A 17,261-nucleotide genomic window follows, 5' to 3' on the forward strand; every position below is an offset into this window, starting at 1 on the left:
CCCCAGGCTTGCGGTTGGCTCGTTTTAGAGAGCGTTTCACACTGCTCCAAATACACGGCAACGGCAGCAGCGTGTTTGCATTTGCCTGCGACGCCTGCCTTGCAACTGCAGCTCGCGGCAACAAGCTGTCTACTGGAAGATAGCTACATAAAAAAAATAAAGTAAGATCGCAGCGCTAACAGGCATTAGATAGAAATATTTCTTACCGTTAATTTGATGGTTTTCGGTGGCGCAGTGATGCTCGTCTGCGCAATGCACCGGGCTGCTACTTCGCTCCCGTCGCACGACACCACCTCTTTCACGTTGTGTACGTGTCCTGCTTCAAAAAGCTTCGTGCCTTTCTTGATGTTTGCTCCTCTAAAGAATTTTTCCGCATCGTGAATAGCGCGAAATCCCGCCTCTACAATAAGCGGCACGCCGCTGGCAGACGCCATCCCTTCGAAGTCGCGAGGCGAGCCTTCCTGACAGGGACGAGGAACTGGCCGCGAGGGGCGCTGAACGCAGCGTCGACGGTGGCGGTGCCTGGCGGGTGCAGGGTGCCTATAGACCAGCGGCTGCGCGGTGGAAAGTGCCACGGCTCGACGACAGGGAAAAAGGGACTCGGCAATGTGGAGTGGCCAAGCGAACAAAGCTAGTAGTAACGAGCATCCCATTTGAATAACGAAACTGCCGGATGAAAAAGTGGCAGGGTTTTAACGTAGTAGACGTGCGAAAGCATGCGTTCATTGTTTGCCTCTTCTTCCTGGCATCTGCATGTGCACGCAACCGCGTTTCTCGTTCTTCATCGCAACAGAGAGAGGGAGAGAGACGATATTCTTGATGAAAGCGTGCAGTAATCTCTCCCCAGAGGAGGAAATGGTCGTCGCGCCGCTTTGGGGAGAGGGGATTAAAAGTTTGTTAGAGAGGAAAAGAGGGGAGTGGAGCTGTTCATCGTCACACCTTCTCTACACTCGGCGGCAGCTGGCGCGATGCTCTCGTTCCATTGGCTCCAGCTTCCGCGACACTCCTCCGAACTAACCCGGCTACTTCGACGCTTCGCACAAGCCAAGACAAGGTTTTTGCTCGGGGTTGGTACGTCTGCAGTGGCACGCGTGTCGAAAACGCACTTATAGCAAGTTACCACGAACTGAACACCGGAAAGACACTCTGCAAAGAAAATTCTCGCCGCGGACACAACCATTGAACGTCGCCCGTTATTTTACAGCAACCTTAGCGGATAGGTATGGGTCGGTTGATTGTTTTATTAAAGGACCCGTGACGGACAAAAGGCTGAGTCAGCGGCCGATACACGCCGGTCCAAAACCAACGTGCGTGTTTAACAGTCGTCCACCATTTTTTCGTGTTACACAGAGACTGCTTACTCGACCGCCAGACTCGGACTTAGGTTCAGCGCTTTCGTCTCTCCGACGACGGTTCTCTCTTTACGGCGGCCGTGAACAACCACGAGCATCCCAAGACGCGGCCGCGTGAAGCTACACTTGTCGAGCAATCTGAACCCGCAGCATCAGTTTAGTTTAGTTTATGGGGGTATAACGTCCCAAAGCGACTCAGGCTATGAGGGACGCCGTAGTGAAGGGCTCCGGAGATTTCGGCCACCTGGGGTTCTTTAACGTGCACTGACATCGCACAGTACACGGGCCTCTAGAACTTCGCCTCCATCGAAATTCGACCGCCGCGGCCAGGATCGAACCCGCGTCTTTCGGGCCGGCAGCCGAGCGCCGTAACCACTCAGCCACCGCGGCGGCTAGAACCCGCAGCATCAAAGCACCCGTGAGAACAACAGACGCAGAACGAGAAGACGCGCCGGAAACGGCGCACTTTGTACAAGTGTGCGGCTCTCCCCAATGGCGCTCCGCCCAAAGTCTCCAGACTTCAACCACTTCGCCACCATCTTCAACGACTGTCCGCTGAAACACGTGACCCACTAGAGCAAAATCTAACCGACGAGCGCCATTTTCTGCCGAGCGGCACTGCCAAGATGAGGCGGGAGCTGCTACGCCAAAGGTCGGCCCGAAAGGAGCCACGCCAAGCGCGTCGCGAGCTGACGCCGTCCGTAAGTCGAGATCAGCTTTTTTTTTTCCTACCTCCTGACCAACAAAGGCGGCCTTCCATCGATTCAATTCTCCCGGCGGCGCAATGCCAGGGTCGTTCAGTGAGTAACGAACCCGCGGCGCCCTCACAAACGAGCCCGAATCGATGGCAGGGCGGCGCCGTTCAATCCGCTGTCGCTCTTACGCGCGCGCGGTCCTGGCCGACGATTTTGTCCCGGTCATGCGGCGCGCTTTCGCAAACTCGCCGTCTCGCCGAGCGAAAAGCGGACTGAGTGTCCAAAAGGGCACGCAGGCGAGACAGCAATTAACGGACGCGGCAACCAAATTCCCAGTCGCCGGCGCAGACATCGAGACGCATAACGGAAAGGGCAAAAAAAGAAAAAACTCAGAACGCAAAAGTTAACCATCTCCTTCCCTGCGAAATCGGCATAAAACGTGCTTTCGTTACCCGTTTCCTCCCCTACGCTTGAATGTTACTTTTGTTAGTCGCCACTCGAAGGCACATCGCCGCAACTGAGTACTAATAAATGAATGAATTCGAAACTATGTAAGCGCCGTTCACTTTCGAAAACGCTGCCCCGTTCAGATGCGCTGGCTGCGGCCGCTTTGCAGTCACCGCCCCACCACAGACAGGCATCTGACACCCCTGCCAAATGGCGCGCGCCCAGCGGAGGAGCGTTCCGCACCGTCATCATCTCAAGCCTCCGCTCTAACGCGACAACAAGCGGGCATCAGCCTCCGCATCTGCCGTAGACGGTGCAGATTCATGGCGCGAATGTTCAGTGCGCTGCGGGCGACAGGCGAGCCGCAATCGGGTCGACCCGCACCTACCCGCAACGCCCCCCCCCCCCCCCCCCTCAACAGGCCGTGACGCCTGAACTTAGTCACATAAGTTCTCAAAATTTTCAGCACTTTCACGCGTAAAAATCTCGAGTAGGAGCTACGAGCGGCACAAAATGTAGCGCAGCATGTGTCAAAAACATGCAGCCCAGCGAGTTTTCTTCTGGGTCATGCGGTGGGTCTCGCTTTGCTTCGCCGGCAGTCCTAACATATTGAAGGTGAGAGGAACTCCTGTCCTCACCCGGGTATACGAAACTTGGCAGCAAACGCCCCACTACACGACTAGGAAGTCATACCCAATTGGAGCATACATTTAGGACGAAACTTACTGCCGGCAACCGAAGTGTGTGCACACCACGCAGATTTCGGTTAGAACGCATCATCGCGCCACTTCCCGGGTGCACGTGCTGTCAGACTGGCGTGCAGTGACCACTCAGGAAATGGCACCAAGACTGCGAGCCACACGCAAGGGCGCGTGGTGTGCGCCACTTGTGCGTCTGACAAGTGCGCGCAAATCTCCACCGAAACGCCGCCGGGTTCACAACCGCGACCTCTGGCTCGGCAGAACGTCGCCATTGCACAAATGCTTTGCGGGGTGTCGCAATCGGAGAGCGCAGCCTTGTGACGAGCGCCCCTTTTGTGATTGCATCGAAAGCGACGCCGCTTTTTCCGTACAGCTGCCGCGTCCGCCCAGAGACAAAACGTGCGCGTGCGGGGAAGGGACTCTGCGCGATCGCATCAGGCAGCGCGACAACCACAAGGGCAGAAAGACGGGATATGTAAACACAAGAATCGCGAAGGCCTTTGGTTCTATACAAAATCATGTGCCAAAACTTGCCCACAAACATCTGCTGGAGAGAAAGTGGAGATTCGGAATGCAAAAGGAAATGAAGTTTCTTTCCCAACTTGCTCGCGACCTAAAAAAAATGCTACGACGATTGCGTCAGCTAAGCTCGCAGGCGATGCCACTCGCACTTGCAGCTTCTCCGCTGAGAGAAAGTTTCGGGAAGCGAGCACGCGGTCCAAGCCACAATGACGTCAACAAAAAAAAAATGGGACACTTAGGCTCCGCCTTAAGGGTATGACGCGATAGAGTAATGGGTTAATGCCCATATCTGCAGAAGGTCATTCTCTACAGTCATAGTCCCCTGGGAGTCCTCGTACCCCTCCTAGCGCAGTGGTGCAGCGGCTTACCGATGCGCCACTGCCCTGCGATGGCAGGCATGCTCCCAGTCGTGGGCCTTGTGCGACCCAGGCCGCTCTTCCCAAAGCGAGAAATCATTAATTTAACTGCCACCTGCCACGGTGGACAGTTGCTCACTATCCGGTGGGCAGGTTGTGATGACGCTGCAAGGTCACGTGACCTATAGGTAGCCCACCTGCCTCCCACGCTGCTCTCTGGGGACCACCTGCCAGAGCCATGGCACGTGATTTTTCGCTCACAACCGGTAACACCGGATTTTTTAGGTAACAGGGGCCTTAAACGCTACCGCATTAAAAGTAGCCCACTACGTAGTAGCCCACTAAAGAACGCGACGGTATTTGTCCCTTTCGCTATCGCGCCACCTGACGCAATCAATGGAGTGTGTACTAGCCCCGATCTGCACGTATCAAAGGGTGTGGAAGCTTAAGGTTCGACTGCGCTTCCCTATCTCGAACGATACGAGCGAAATAATTCACCACTATCAGCAACTCAAGAGTTTATCATATCATACCGATACACCACAGCGTCTGGGATTATAGCTCAATTAGTGCTCGCTTCAATTAACAGAAATAAAAGTTCGTACAACTAAGCTTGGCGCATGAATCAGCGTGAGCTAATCTTAGCATTAGCCGCCGCCGAAAGGTCGGGAGTCGTAAAAAGCTCCGGTACTGCCCCCTCATGTTTGTCCGCAGATAGGCGTGGAACGCAGACGGCGGCTTTGCTCTCTTTCAAGCTCTCTCTCCCATATCAACAAAGCAGCGCACTTCGCAAAGCCGCAATCGCCCGCAGCGCGGCACGCCTACCGAAGCGGCTCAGGTCACGGGCTCGGCCGACGGATTCCAAGCCTACGGTGCTACAGACTGCCGCCCACCTCCTACGTACAAGGCAGGCGGAACTTCCCCACAGTGATAGGGAAGGATGACGATGCTTGCCCCCCTTTTTCCAGTGGCCTCATTATTCGTGTTCGGCGACCTCACTTCTGGCCGTCGCATCCGGTCTGGTGACGTCACATTACTTCGTGACCAACCATCACGTATCGCATGGATTTGCATCCACCGACCTTCCAGACTTAGAGGGTGCTGGGGTGACTTCAGTGTCTCACTGGTTTATCCCAGAAGAGAGAGCTCGCGCTGCAATCGTACTTTCCGTTCAAAGCCGGGGTCCGGAGTAATAAAATCGAACCTAGCACGACCAAAATCAGCGAATGACGTCGCAAAACAAGCCAGCAGATGTTACGTCACTCTTGCAGACCCTAAATTGGGCGTATAACCACAAGGAAATGCACCCACTCCTGCTCAAAGAGCAGCGAGAGACGAAAGGAGGTCTGCGCACCGCACCAGACGCGTCACCATCAGCTCGCGATTTCGCACTGGATGCCCGAGAAATCGAAGCCGGTGAAAATTTAATGAAAAAAGAAAGTCTCCACCGAACATCCGCATCGCGCTCGGCAAATCAGCAGGGGGCTGCAGCTAACTCTCAAAATGTCACTCTACAACGCCGAGATTCGGGAACGAAAACCGGAAGTTTGTTGTCAGCGCCCACTCGGGATACGCGGCGCCACACGTTCGCGCCCACTCCATCGCATGCGCTTTTATTTTTTTATCCCCCCCCCCTTCCCCACTTCGAGCGATCTTTCTCGAAAAGGTCGTCCCAGGGCGCCCAGAAACTCCTGCGCGGCATTAGGCAAAGATCGGGCGATCGAAACGCGGCCGAGGAAAAAAGAGCCCCCGCCGCAATCCGCCCCAGCGGCGTCGGCCGAGCGGCGAAAGCAAGAACGGGGTCAACACCTTCGCCAGTCGCTCGACAAGCGGATGGGGCTGACGAGATAGGCTCGCACGTATCTGTGACAAGCCACACGCTTTCGGCGATAATGACAGCAGCGGTGATAGCCCGCTTTGTTTTCTTCCTCTCGACAAGGAAAACCTCCGTGCCTCACAAGTGCAGGCCAAATGCCGCCTACCAAGCCGATATCACCGGCAATGCGAAAAGACGGAGCGCAAATGTCAAACCGCCTCGGCCACGACGGATAGGATCGCGAACGTTCCACCGCATACAACTTATGTCGAAGTAACGACCTTGAGGTAATGAATGATACATTCGTGTCGTGGCGCACACAACGGCGAGTAACAGGCTTGCCGATGTACTCGGAAGATTTACCGAGAAGTGCGGCCAGTTGTACAGCGACCGTGGGACGTTTATTTGAAGGCGGTAACAAACTCGTTACAGGACGACGGCATGTGCATGTGAACTAACACACTTGATCTAATCTGTGTCCGTTGCAGGTGTGTGTCAAAGCGAAATGGCAGACGACGAGAAACACCAGATCTAGGTCCTTCAACGCCTGCGCCATTTTTCTTCGATGAGTGGACGCACTGGCTATCCGAAGAGCGCAGCCACACCACTCGCAACTTCAAGCTACGTGTGGACGACCCTCTACACTGAACACAGGTCTACGTATGTTTCACTAGCACCAACCCGTTGTGTGCTTCCCGTGCAACGCGCGCTATGCATGTGAAATGCCCGAACTCCATGCGGACAAAGGTCGCCTCCGTCAGGCCTGGTAACCTTTTGCTCTCAATCTCAACTCAGGACAGAAACTCGCGAAGTCGTCTCAGTAACCTTTTGCTCTCAATCTCAACTCAGGACAGAAACAATGCGAAAAAAAAATGCTAGTTATGAAACTCGCGAAGTCGTCTCAAATAGTTTGCGCGGCACGAAAGAAATCACGCAACGTCACACCCTTCGGAATCTCCGCCTGCAGAAACTTGGACATCTCCAGCGGTAATCGTCAAGGTTGAAACAATTTCGAAACAGTAATGACAATCGCAACCATTCCTGTCGACGCACCCCGCGGTTTCTTCAGCGCAACAAAACACCCTTAAGTGCCAACTCCAAGGGCCCTTCCTGGGCGTACGCGTCCAGCGTCGGCGCTCTTGGCGTACATCGGAACGGGCGTCGAAAAGGGGCATGCATCTCCCATGTTCCTGGCGCTGGCTCGCTTCCCCTTTCGAGCCGAGGGAGAGAATTTCAAGCCGTGAAGAGAAGGGGTTGGGGATCGATGAAAGGACAACTTAAACCGCGAAAAAAAGTTCGAGGAACCTGAAAGAGCTTCAAGGCGTGAAGAAAGCCACCGAGAGCCCCGCGATCCTCCCTTTGTTACAAAACCGGACCCCTCTTCCGACGCGTACGCGAGCGCCCGTGCGCTGACGCCGATATCTAGCACGGACAGATATAGGCGCCTCGCCGAGGCTCGCTGGCGTCTTCTGCAGTACGCATGCGCAGACCGGTTTTGGCGTACGCCAAGAGCGCCGACGCTGAAGGAAGGGCCCTTGGAGTTGGCGCTTTAGAGAGGAAACAAACGATATTTACGGACGAAAGACTGCAGGAATCCTGATTTGCTTACAGTCGGTTTACGATCATCAGACTGACTACTGACTACGCCCACTGCAGGGCAAAGGCCTGGCCCAAGTCTCTCCAATTAACCCTGTCATTTTCCAGCTGCGGCCACCGTATCCCCGCAAACTCTTCTTAATCTCATCCGCCCATCCAACTTTCTGCCGCCCCTTGCTATGCTTGCCTTCTCTTGGAATCCACTCCGCTACCTAAGCGGGACAATGAAGTTGCGCTCCCTTTCACAGCCTCTGCGCGAGCCCGCAGCCATGAGCTTCCGAAGACTTTCTTCGCTTCAGTCCACCACTAAAACAATCACACCGACAAAAAAGCTGCTCGTAGTGGTCGTTTTCCCGCGGTTCTTTGCGGCGCGGAAAACGCGCGTTGCGCAACTCTGCGCGGCGACTGCTAATGGGCGCCGATTCTTCCATTCTTGTCTCCGTTCACGCAAGGTCAAGTGTCCGGTTCCGAGCATATCAGAACACCACGCTTCCTGCGGTCGGGGGCTAGTTGCTGGAGGCACGCTCTGCACCGCTGGCGACCGTTCGCGGAACGCAGAAACCTGGCACAGAGATAACGGGAGTGCACGCACCGCAGGAAATTACAACCACACCTGGAAACTCTACCGTTCCAAAAAACGAACAGTGCGTGTCGAGCGGACAGCGGATGGACTAAAGGGACGGCAAGAAAAAAAGCAGGCAGCACTGCTGTGGCCTTTGCCAACGGGACAGCCTACCTAATTTCATCGACCATCATAAGGCAATCCAAACCTCCTAGCACAAATAAACTAAGGTTGCTTTAAAAAAAATAGTGATATTACAAGACATCCGCCACCATGTTCTGCCGATGGAAGCGCAACTCTCAGCATAGAGGCAGTCTGGGTTTCCGAAAATTGTAAAAGGTGATGAAAAAGCAGCGTTCAACGTGCAAGAACTGGCGATCGCTGGCAAGAAAGAAAAAAAAAGGGGAGGGGGGGGGGCGCACCTGAAGTTTATTGCAACACAATTAACCAACTGTATCGCGTTCAGTCCTATCCGGCGGAGGCTCGGTTGTTAGGGCGCTCGGCTACTGAGCCGGAGGACCGGGCCTCAATCCCGGCCGCAGCTGCCAGCCACATTTCGACGGAGGTGACAAAAGAACGGCGCCCGTGTGCTGTGCTATGTCAGCGCATGTTAAGGAATCCCAGGTGGCATAAATTGAACCGAATCGCTCCATTACGGAGCGTCCCTCATGGTCCATGTGTCGCTTCGAGACGTTAAACCCCACAACTTATTATTTTTTTTTTTACAATTATAACGAATAGTATATACCCATTACAGGCGACCTAGCCCGTCGACCAGCAGAGAGGCAAACTTTGAAGGCAACACAGCGCCACAGTCGGCTTTGTCCTTTCCCTGTCGATTTTGAAACAAAGTGCTGACGAAACCTCAAGTATTTGACTGCATGGAGAGCTCAGCATTTAACTTTCCAAATTTGTTTACGCTCGCATCCGGTGCGATATGAAATGGAACACGACAGGTACGTGGCCTACGTTCCGAGCTAAGCCAAGCCGGTGGCGACATTAGCCAGAAACGCTTGCGCATGCGCAATGCCAACAGCGTGCCCGGAGGTAAACGCGTTAGTGTGTCTGACGTCACACGATTCACTACTGGTCTATGGCTTACGGGGGTTTAACGTCCCAAAAGCAACTCAGGCTATGAGAGACGCCGTAGTGAAGGGCTCCGGAAATTTAGACAATCTTGCGTTTTTTAACGCGCACTGACATCGCACAGTACACGGGCCTCTAGAATTTCGCCTCCATCGAAATTCGACTGCCGCAGCCGGGATCGAACCCGCGTCTTTCGGGTCAGCAGCTGAGCGCCACAACCACTGAGCCACAGCGGTGGCCACACGGTTCACTACTGCAAGAACTAAAAAAGAACATGGGTCACGCGATCTCGAGTTTCCATGCATACTGAACTGCACAGGTTTTCTTTTCATTTTCCCAAAAACGTTCAAAACCCGTCCCGAGGAACAACAGTGAGTTGGGAACGTCATTATATTGCCGAGGTCACTAAAGCGCACAGCGAAGCAGAAGTAATTCGTGCACACGCATTCCTAAGAATATTTTTGCATACCGGAGACGTGTTAGTGTCCAGTTTACGGAAGGCCTCCACGCACGCGCAGTGGCATAGATGCGGCCAGGCGGAGCCACTGCGCGTTCGCGGCCGGCAAACAGATATATGTTCACGTTAATACGTCTCCGGTACGCTCAAAAAGTTTATTGAAGAATTACGACCACGGCGTTTAAAACAAACCGAACAAGAGGAAATGCAACCTCACAATGCGATCTTCCTGTCCGACGTCGGCAAGCTAACGCCCCAGTAAGGAAGACGGCGCCAAAGAACAGACTCCAATGGCGACCGAAAGAGCAGGGGACTGTTGCAAGGACAGCGAACGGTAGCCGAAAGCGGCAAGTGCCGCTAGCTTTCACGCGCTGCCTCCGGTTCCGGTTACGGCGTAGTAGACCGACACAAAGCCGAAGATCGATAGGAAGCCACGCCAACCGGCCAGACTAACAACCGCATCACCAGAACAAGCATCTGCGCGAGCCCGTATTCGCATGGAGGAGCTGCGGCCTGCCAGAGCGCGGTTCGAGCCCAGGGCCACGACGGACAGCACGCGAGGTGCGGGCCACGGTGGGCGCCCCTGGCTGCCGTCGGCATCCCTCCCGCCACCCGCTCGAGTGGCTCCTTCGCTGGCCTGGTGTCTCGCTATCGATCTGAGCGGCCAAATCGACTCGAGGCCGGCGGCAACCCAGAGAGAAGAGAGCCTTCGGATCCCTCCTTCCCCACTCTGACGCGCAGACAGCCGTCCAGCGTGCACGAAGCGCGGCCACTCTCACGCCAGCGGAAACCGGGTCGCCGGCGGCAGCGAGCCGCAGCACAGAACACGGCCGCGCACTGCACAGCGACGGCCCGCTGCTTGTGTTCGCGCGACGACGCCCGCAGGAGAACGCGTCGCGTAGTCCACGCCGCAGCGCGGCTCTCAGGTCGAGCCTGTCAACCGGGGCGTGTTCGTTTGGGTTCGACGCTGAACTGCCGCTGTTCTGCTGAGAAAGGCGGGCTCCAGGACAGTGGAACAGTAAACGCATCGGACGAGTTACTCACTAATTCGCCCGCAGCTGGGACCCCGTAACGGTTTTGAGTGAATCTTCATGCAGTGAACTGGAATCACGGCCGCGCCGGGAACCGAGCCAGAGACCTCGAAATAAATTATTAAAAAAAGAATACTCATCATACGCGTGAAATCAAGAGCTAGGAAGCATCCAAGCCCCCGGGTAAATGCGAATTCGACTTTCGATAATCCACTCGTGGCCTACATAAAGCAGAAGTGAGGGAGGACAGTTTTAGCGCTTCTGCAGCACAGCCGCTACTTTCCGTACACGCTGTCGGAAGTTTTATGAAGGTGTCTCAGATGAAAATATTTAAGCTTCTAGTGCGCCAACCCCAATCTCAGGTTTAGCCGATGTTTGTCTCCAGCAGGTGGACAGCCTGCCAGGACGCTTTATGGCCAATTATGCAAAACACTTTATGGCATCGAGTGGGCATCGAATCCGCGGCAGCAGGAACAGGTGCAGCTTCGCTGGCCACTGCATTAGACCAGTAAGTCACCGCCACAGCCGAACATCCCGCCTGTTTGAATGCCCGTCTCTCACGTTGCACCTTGGATGTCTTCGTCTTCATCAACCGTGCGCAATGGGGATCAAGAACACACCGCTATTCAGAAGGGTATATGCTTGGGCTTGTTGGTTCATAACTTCAAGGTGAAAAACGTAGCGCAAAGAAACGAGGACACAGAAAGACGGACAACACACGGCGCTTACTTCCAACAATGGTTTATTTCGGAAAGAAAAAGTGGTTTTATAACGAAATCACGACCAACACGCCGACAAACCATGTGCTAGCAAAGCGTATCAGCCAGATATGCGAGCTCTTTCGTCATCAATGATACAGAGGGGGTACTCACACAATCATCTTTCAAAAGTGATATCCATTCCGCTTCTATGATTTCTCGTGTCAACCGGTTATTGTGCACTTTTAAAACCATGCATTGTTCATTGCAATGCCTTCTTAAACCGCAGTGAAAACCCAAGTGCGGGCGCACCTAATTCGCATTCGACCTAACCACGCTAAATCGGCCGTCATTTTTTTTTTCTTTGGGGGGGGGGGGGGGGGGGGGGTCGCCTATAGCGTATTGCGTGAGAATTAACGGTGCACTGTGTAATTCGCAGTCACAATTATGCTATACATATCTACTGTAGAATGCACAGAGGCACGGCGACGAAATTAAATTTTACATTTTTTGAGGTGGTTACGTCAAACTGTACGTCGTATCTGGACAATTCGCACGTTTGTACGCACCATCCCGCAGTGAAAGTTCCGCAACAGACGATTGCGAAAGGCCTCAAGGCGGCACGCGCCAGCTCCCCTTACTTTTCGACCGCGGACGTAATGAGGCCGCACGCAGTGGCGTTAACCTAAACGGCGATCAAGAAATCGAGGAGCGCGGTACGGCGGTCCGCCAGCCGAAGGCCGTCCGCCGATACACGCCGCGGAAGTCCGAACGATATAATACCATAATCGGGGAAAAGATAACCATCCCCGATCACGAGCTTCTCAGAGATTGCTTCGGGCTTCCCGATGAAAGCGAGCCCTGTGCGCCATAATATTCTTGGTGGCCACTTAAGGGCTGCCGACGGAAAACCGACCAGTCAGTCGGGCGATTGCAGCCGTAACTCGATTACGACCGGCTCCAGCAGCCACCACGAGCACGACTGTTCAACCCAGTATGGTGGCGAAATAAGAACCCTCGCCAAAAGTGCATAAGCAGAGCGGACGCTGTTGGAGCAAACAGTCACGCTCCAAGCGCGGGGGGAGCAGGATCCAAAAGGCACCGAGTGCTGCGGGAATCAGCTTGCACGCACGTGAGGCGCGCGCGACGAGTGGAAAATGCGCTGCTTCGCCCGACAGCAGCCAACACCGCTTGCCTCAATGGCCTGCCTTCGTTGCCCCGGACGCTCGAAGCGAAGAAAGGGAACTCCGCCGCGGCGGCGGCTCGGTGCCCGTGTTTGGCTCTTGAGACGCCCCTTCAATCCCGCCTTATTTCAGCGCAGGCGAAATGTGAACGCAGCACCGCGACGACATTTCGGGGCGCGTCAAAAGAACCTCGAGTGCCATAGTCGACACTCTTCCGCAATGGCGTCCCTCACGAACCCGTGGTAGGTAACCTTGGCTGGAAGAGACTCAATCTCCTCTGGTTGGTATGTCGCAAAAATTAAGCTTTGTAAGGCAATTAGTCCAACTGTTTCGTCTCTTCCCGCGATTTACGCTATGTATATCAGCGCTGTCGAAACTGCAGAAAAGAGAAATGCCTGAAAAATAAAAAAAATTCCCGCCGTTGGGACCTACTTTTTTTCCGGGTCTAGCCCAATATCAATTTTTTTTTCTTAAATTAGTAATTACGCTAAACTATATTTCGTCACTTGTCTAACACGCCAGCCAGCACATTCAGCAGCGATTCGACGATTTTCTCCTTCGGGCGGCACTCCAATCGAGGACCGGGGGCACGTTGCTGCCACGAGAGCGACGCGGCGTTCCATAAATACGTCCGCCGTCGGTCACGACCCTGCGCCGCCAAGGAGAGCAGCCCTCGTCCGGGCGGAACAGGCAAAACGCCCGCGCTTACGAAAGAAGCAGGAAGAGCGCCCGCCGACAGCGGCGTAGTAGTACATGTTCCCGCGAACGACTCCATTGTCTCTCCGCTTCCCCGTGGGCCGCAGCAGCCAATGCGAAAACCGCACAGCACCTGCCTTGCGTAACACGGAGCCGCAGGTAATAAAGACGCACACACGCTGTCCGCCCCGCAACGGCTTCCAGCGGCCCGGAACCGCGCGTGGACCGCGAAAATGGACATCCGCCGCGGCGTGCAACGCGCCAGCATGGGCGCACGTGTCACTAGCCTGAGGCACCCCACAAGCGCAGCGCGCCACAAGGACGCCATCCTTGTCCGCACGAGTTCGAGACCGCTGGGCGAGTCGGTACGGCGTCATTCGAAGAAGCGCACAGGGACAAAGACACGAACTAAGCACAAAACAACAGAATGATCTTTTTTTTTTTCTCGCGCAGCTGCAACATGCCCCTAAAGCGGCTGTTGTGTGCGCCCAGGAAAGGCACCACCAATCGGCAGGCCTGAAGGCTAGCAGTAGAAAAACTTTATTCAGCGCAAGTGTGAGGAAAGGAATCGTGGGATATTCGATTAAAGTTCATAGCGGGCTTCTCTTCCAGACTGTACGTCAGCTGGCTACACAGCATTGCCTCGCAGCGACTTCTTCGGCCCTGCCCGTCGCACGGAATTTAGCCTTTGGGTCCGAGCTGGATAACAACGCCTGAAGTCTCAGCGTAGACCAAGCTAGTGCTCGAAACAGTGGCAACGCCTAGAGGTCATATGCGCCACCGTTGTCTGGCCCCGGCCGAGGAATTCACGAGTCCCAGCTCGAAGACACCTATTACAAAAGGGCTCAGATCCTTCGCACATTCCCCTCGCGCGCGCTCCCTCAAATCGCCGCGGCACGGGGCTAATGAAGGGAGCGTAACTAAACGTCATCGTGCACGGTGCACCACAAGAAGCAGCAAGTTCCCATTCAGCCGCTTACTGCGACTACCCCCTTTCCGTTCCGCAGTACAGTACTTGGCACAAAACCTGTAGGCGTCCCCGAATGCAGCACACTAGAACTCGACAGAGGACGAAACTGAACAGCATATACGGTACCACAGGCACCGATCGCAGAGGGTGAAACGCAACCAGCGGAGAAAACGCTATCCGAAAACGTTCCGATCTCCAGTGTCGTGACGCTCCGAGATGACACAGAAAAGGAAAAAGAACACAAGATGTCGGCGCTCTACGAGGAAAAGTCACCACGACACTAAACTCGAGCAACCCGCATTAGCGAGACTGGTCAAATAGCAACAGCAGATATCGCAGCGCTCCTCCAAGCGGCGCTGTGACGGAAGACGAAGAGGACGCGGATGCCACCGAATACTCTCCAAACAGATCAATTTGCACGCACACGAGCGCGCTGCGACGAGAGGAGGTTCCGGTCAGAAAAAAAAAAAAAATTAGGCGCGGACACCCCGCGAGCGGCCCGGCGCGTGGCGTGTCTCGACGCCGCCGCAGCTAATGAATGAACCGAAAGCAGCGCAGCGAGGTGGGAGAACAACCGCGCAAGCAAGGCCTCCGGACCAGAGACGGCGCGATGATCCGGCTGCAGACACATTGGTCGAGGCGGCGTCGCGCACCGCAAACCGGTTTTCCCTCGGGCCCCGAGCATCGGAAACGTAGAAGCAGCACCGCGGGGCAGCGCGATAAGACTTGCCAGTGGCGACGCTCAATCATATGAACGGACAGGACCGCACGAGACGGGAGGAATGGTCTTCAAAGGAGAGCCGTCGACATTACAAAACATGTTCTCACGTAGCGAATACGTAACAGAGTAGCGGGAAGGCTGCTTCGCATGTTGAGAACTCGGGTTTCCACTGTGCCAGAAGCTCTACCATCAGCCCGTCTTCGGTTTTTTGAGCCACTCCGGCGAGCAAGAACTTCGGGACCTCTCGTGCCGCGAATCAGTGCAGTTCAGTCTGCACATCTAGGCACACGGCAATCCGACGAAAGGGAGTGAACGGGCGAACCCTTAAAGGGACTACGTAACACAAAGCCATAACACCGAGCCAGGGTAGAACGACAGGTTACTTTTCAAGAATGTCGGGTATGCAGATTTCACCTAAACAAACGACAGAAAAAAATAACAGTGAAGCGACTGTGGCCACGCACTTTATCATAAAATTCTCTCCACAGTGGGTGATGTCCTTCTGACGACAAAGTTGATAAGCTGGGCTACGTCAGAATGGGCAATAAAAATAAATAAAAATAATGCGCCCAGCCGGGTTCGCGGCATGCCCTTTTTTTTTTTTCAGAGCAACGAACTACCTATAGACGCCAGAGCTCCTCAAGAAAGGTACCAAGGGATGTCGCAACACGCGGACGGGTCCCGGTCTCAATGAAAAGGGGAGTTATGAGTTAGTAGTCCTTTCCATTGCGGCTGAAGTCAACGTTTGCCAACATACGCTAAAACCCATTGTATACAGCTTCGACGAAACCTACTCTGGCCGCAATCTGCTCTCTCCTTCACGCTGAAGGCGACCGCCACAGACCGACGAATGAGAGTGGGTTGGCAGACGTTAGCGGGGGTTCAGGAATACAAAGAGTGCGGCAGAAATTAAAAAAAGAAAGCGCGCCGCCAAGTCTGACAGTGCCGCCACCTGGCGCCGCACGCCGCCGAAGCACTACAAAAAAGATTAGGCAATCCCTCTCCATCGTTCCAGCTTGCGCGCGCTATTCCTTCCTCCCGAGGCAAGGAGGAAGCAGAGAGGAAACTCTCCTCCTCCTCACCCCTGGCAGCACTGGCGGCGCTTCCTGTTTGCCCAGCGCTCGCGGAGGGATTCGATTTTCGCCTCACATTTACACGCAACATACGCCATGCCGACTGGCTGAATACAGAGGACACTCTGGGTAGTGATCACTGTATAATCAACACCACCATTTACATGCGTCCCCTGAAACGCGCACTAACACAAGCTCGTGTACCGGACTGGACGACTTTCCGCACATCTCTACCTATCGTAGATCCCCTCCAGTCGGGATACGACGCATGGTCCAAATCGCTCACGTCTACACTCACGCAACACGAGAAGCAGATACAGCTCACAGAAACACAAACGGACGTGGACAACCACTTGCTCCACCTTTGGGAGGCCCGCCGCAGCCTCACCAAACGATGGAAGAAACAGAAACATAACAGACGCCTAAAGAAACGCATCCTCGAACTCACACAACAAGCAGCGGAATATGCTACTCAGCTAGCCGACACTAACTGGGTGGACCGGTGCAACGCGGCTGCGCGCCAGATGTCTGGCCGCAACACGTGGCGCCTATTCCGCGCTCTCATCGATCCAATACAAACACGCACGGAAACCCAACGCCACTTACATAGGGCATTGCACAACTTTACAGGAACGACAACACAGCTAGCGCACACGCTCAGGGATCGATACCTTTGTACCACTAAGGACCCCCGGCAGGCGGCGTACTCGTATGCAGGCGAAGAGAACGCGGAGCTGGACAAGCCGTTCCAGCTCCACGACCTCCGGGCGGCCTTAAGCAAGATGAAGCGGGGCACTGCACCTGGGCGCGACAAGGTTACGGTCAAGCTTTTGGCCAACCTTCCCGACGCAGCCTACACCGCGCTCCTCAAATACATCAATAGCATTTGGGACGGAGAGACTCCTCTCCCTCTCGATTGGAAATCGGCTCTCGTGACCTTCATTCCGAAGGCCGGCAAACCTATCGATGTGGAGAACCTTCGCCCCATCTCTCTGACGTCTTGTGTCGGCAAGCTGATGGAGACGATGGTGCGCGACAGACTCTCCGATTATCTCGAAACACAGCACATTTTCGCGGACACCATGTTCGGTTTTCGTCCTCACAAGTCAGCACAGGATATACTTCTGCAGCTCCACCACGACATCTTAGATCCTGTCGAATGTCCCCAAAACGACAAGGTGGTCCTGGCCTTGGATCTTAAAGGCGCATTCGACAACGTCAAACATGCAGTAATCCTGGACCACCTCAGTAACACCAACTGTGGCCACAAAACATTCCATTACATAAGTCAATTTCTT

At 54.6% G+C, this 17,261-nt stretch overlaps 1 protein-coding gene across 2 annotated transcripts in view; it reads right to left on the bottom strand.

Annotated features, from left to right (window-relative positions):
- nsl1 (non-specific lethal 1) overlaps nucleotides 1-17,261 on the bottom strand; it is a 119,847-nt gene that overhangs the window by 79,184 nt on the left and 23,402 nt on the right. The window lies entirely within an intron of this gene.

Source organism: Amblyomma americanum, chromosome 6 (genome assembly GCF_052857255.1).
Source record: "Amblyomma americanum isolate KBUSLIRL-KWMA chromosome 6, ASM5285725v1, whole genome shotgun sequence".
In the NCBI taxonomy this organism is placed as follows: Eukaryota; Metazoa; Arthropoda; class Arachnida; order Ixodida; family Ixodidae; genus Amblyomma; species Amblyomma americanum.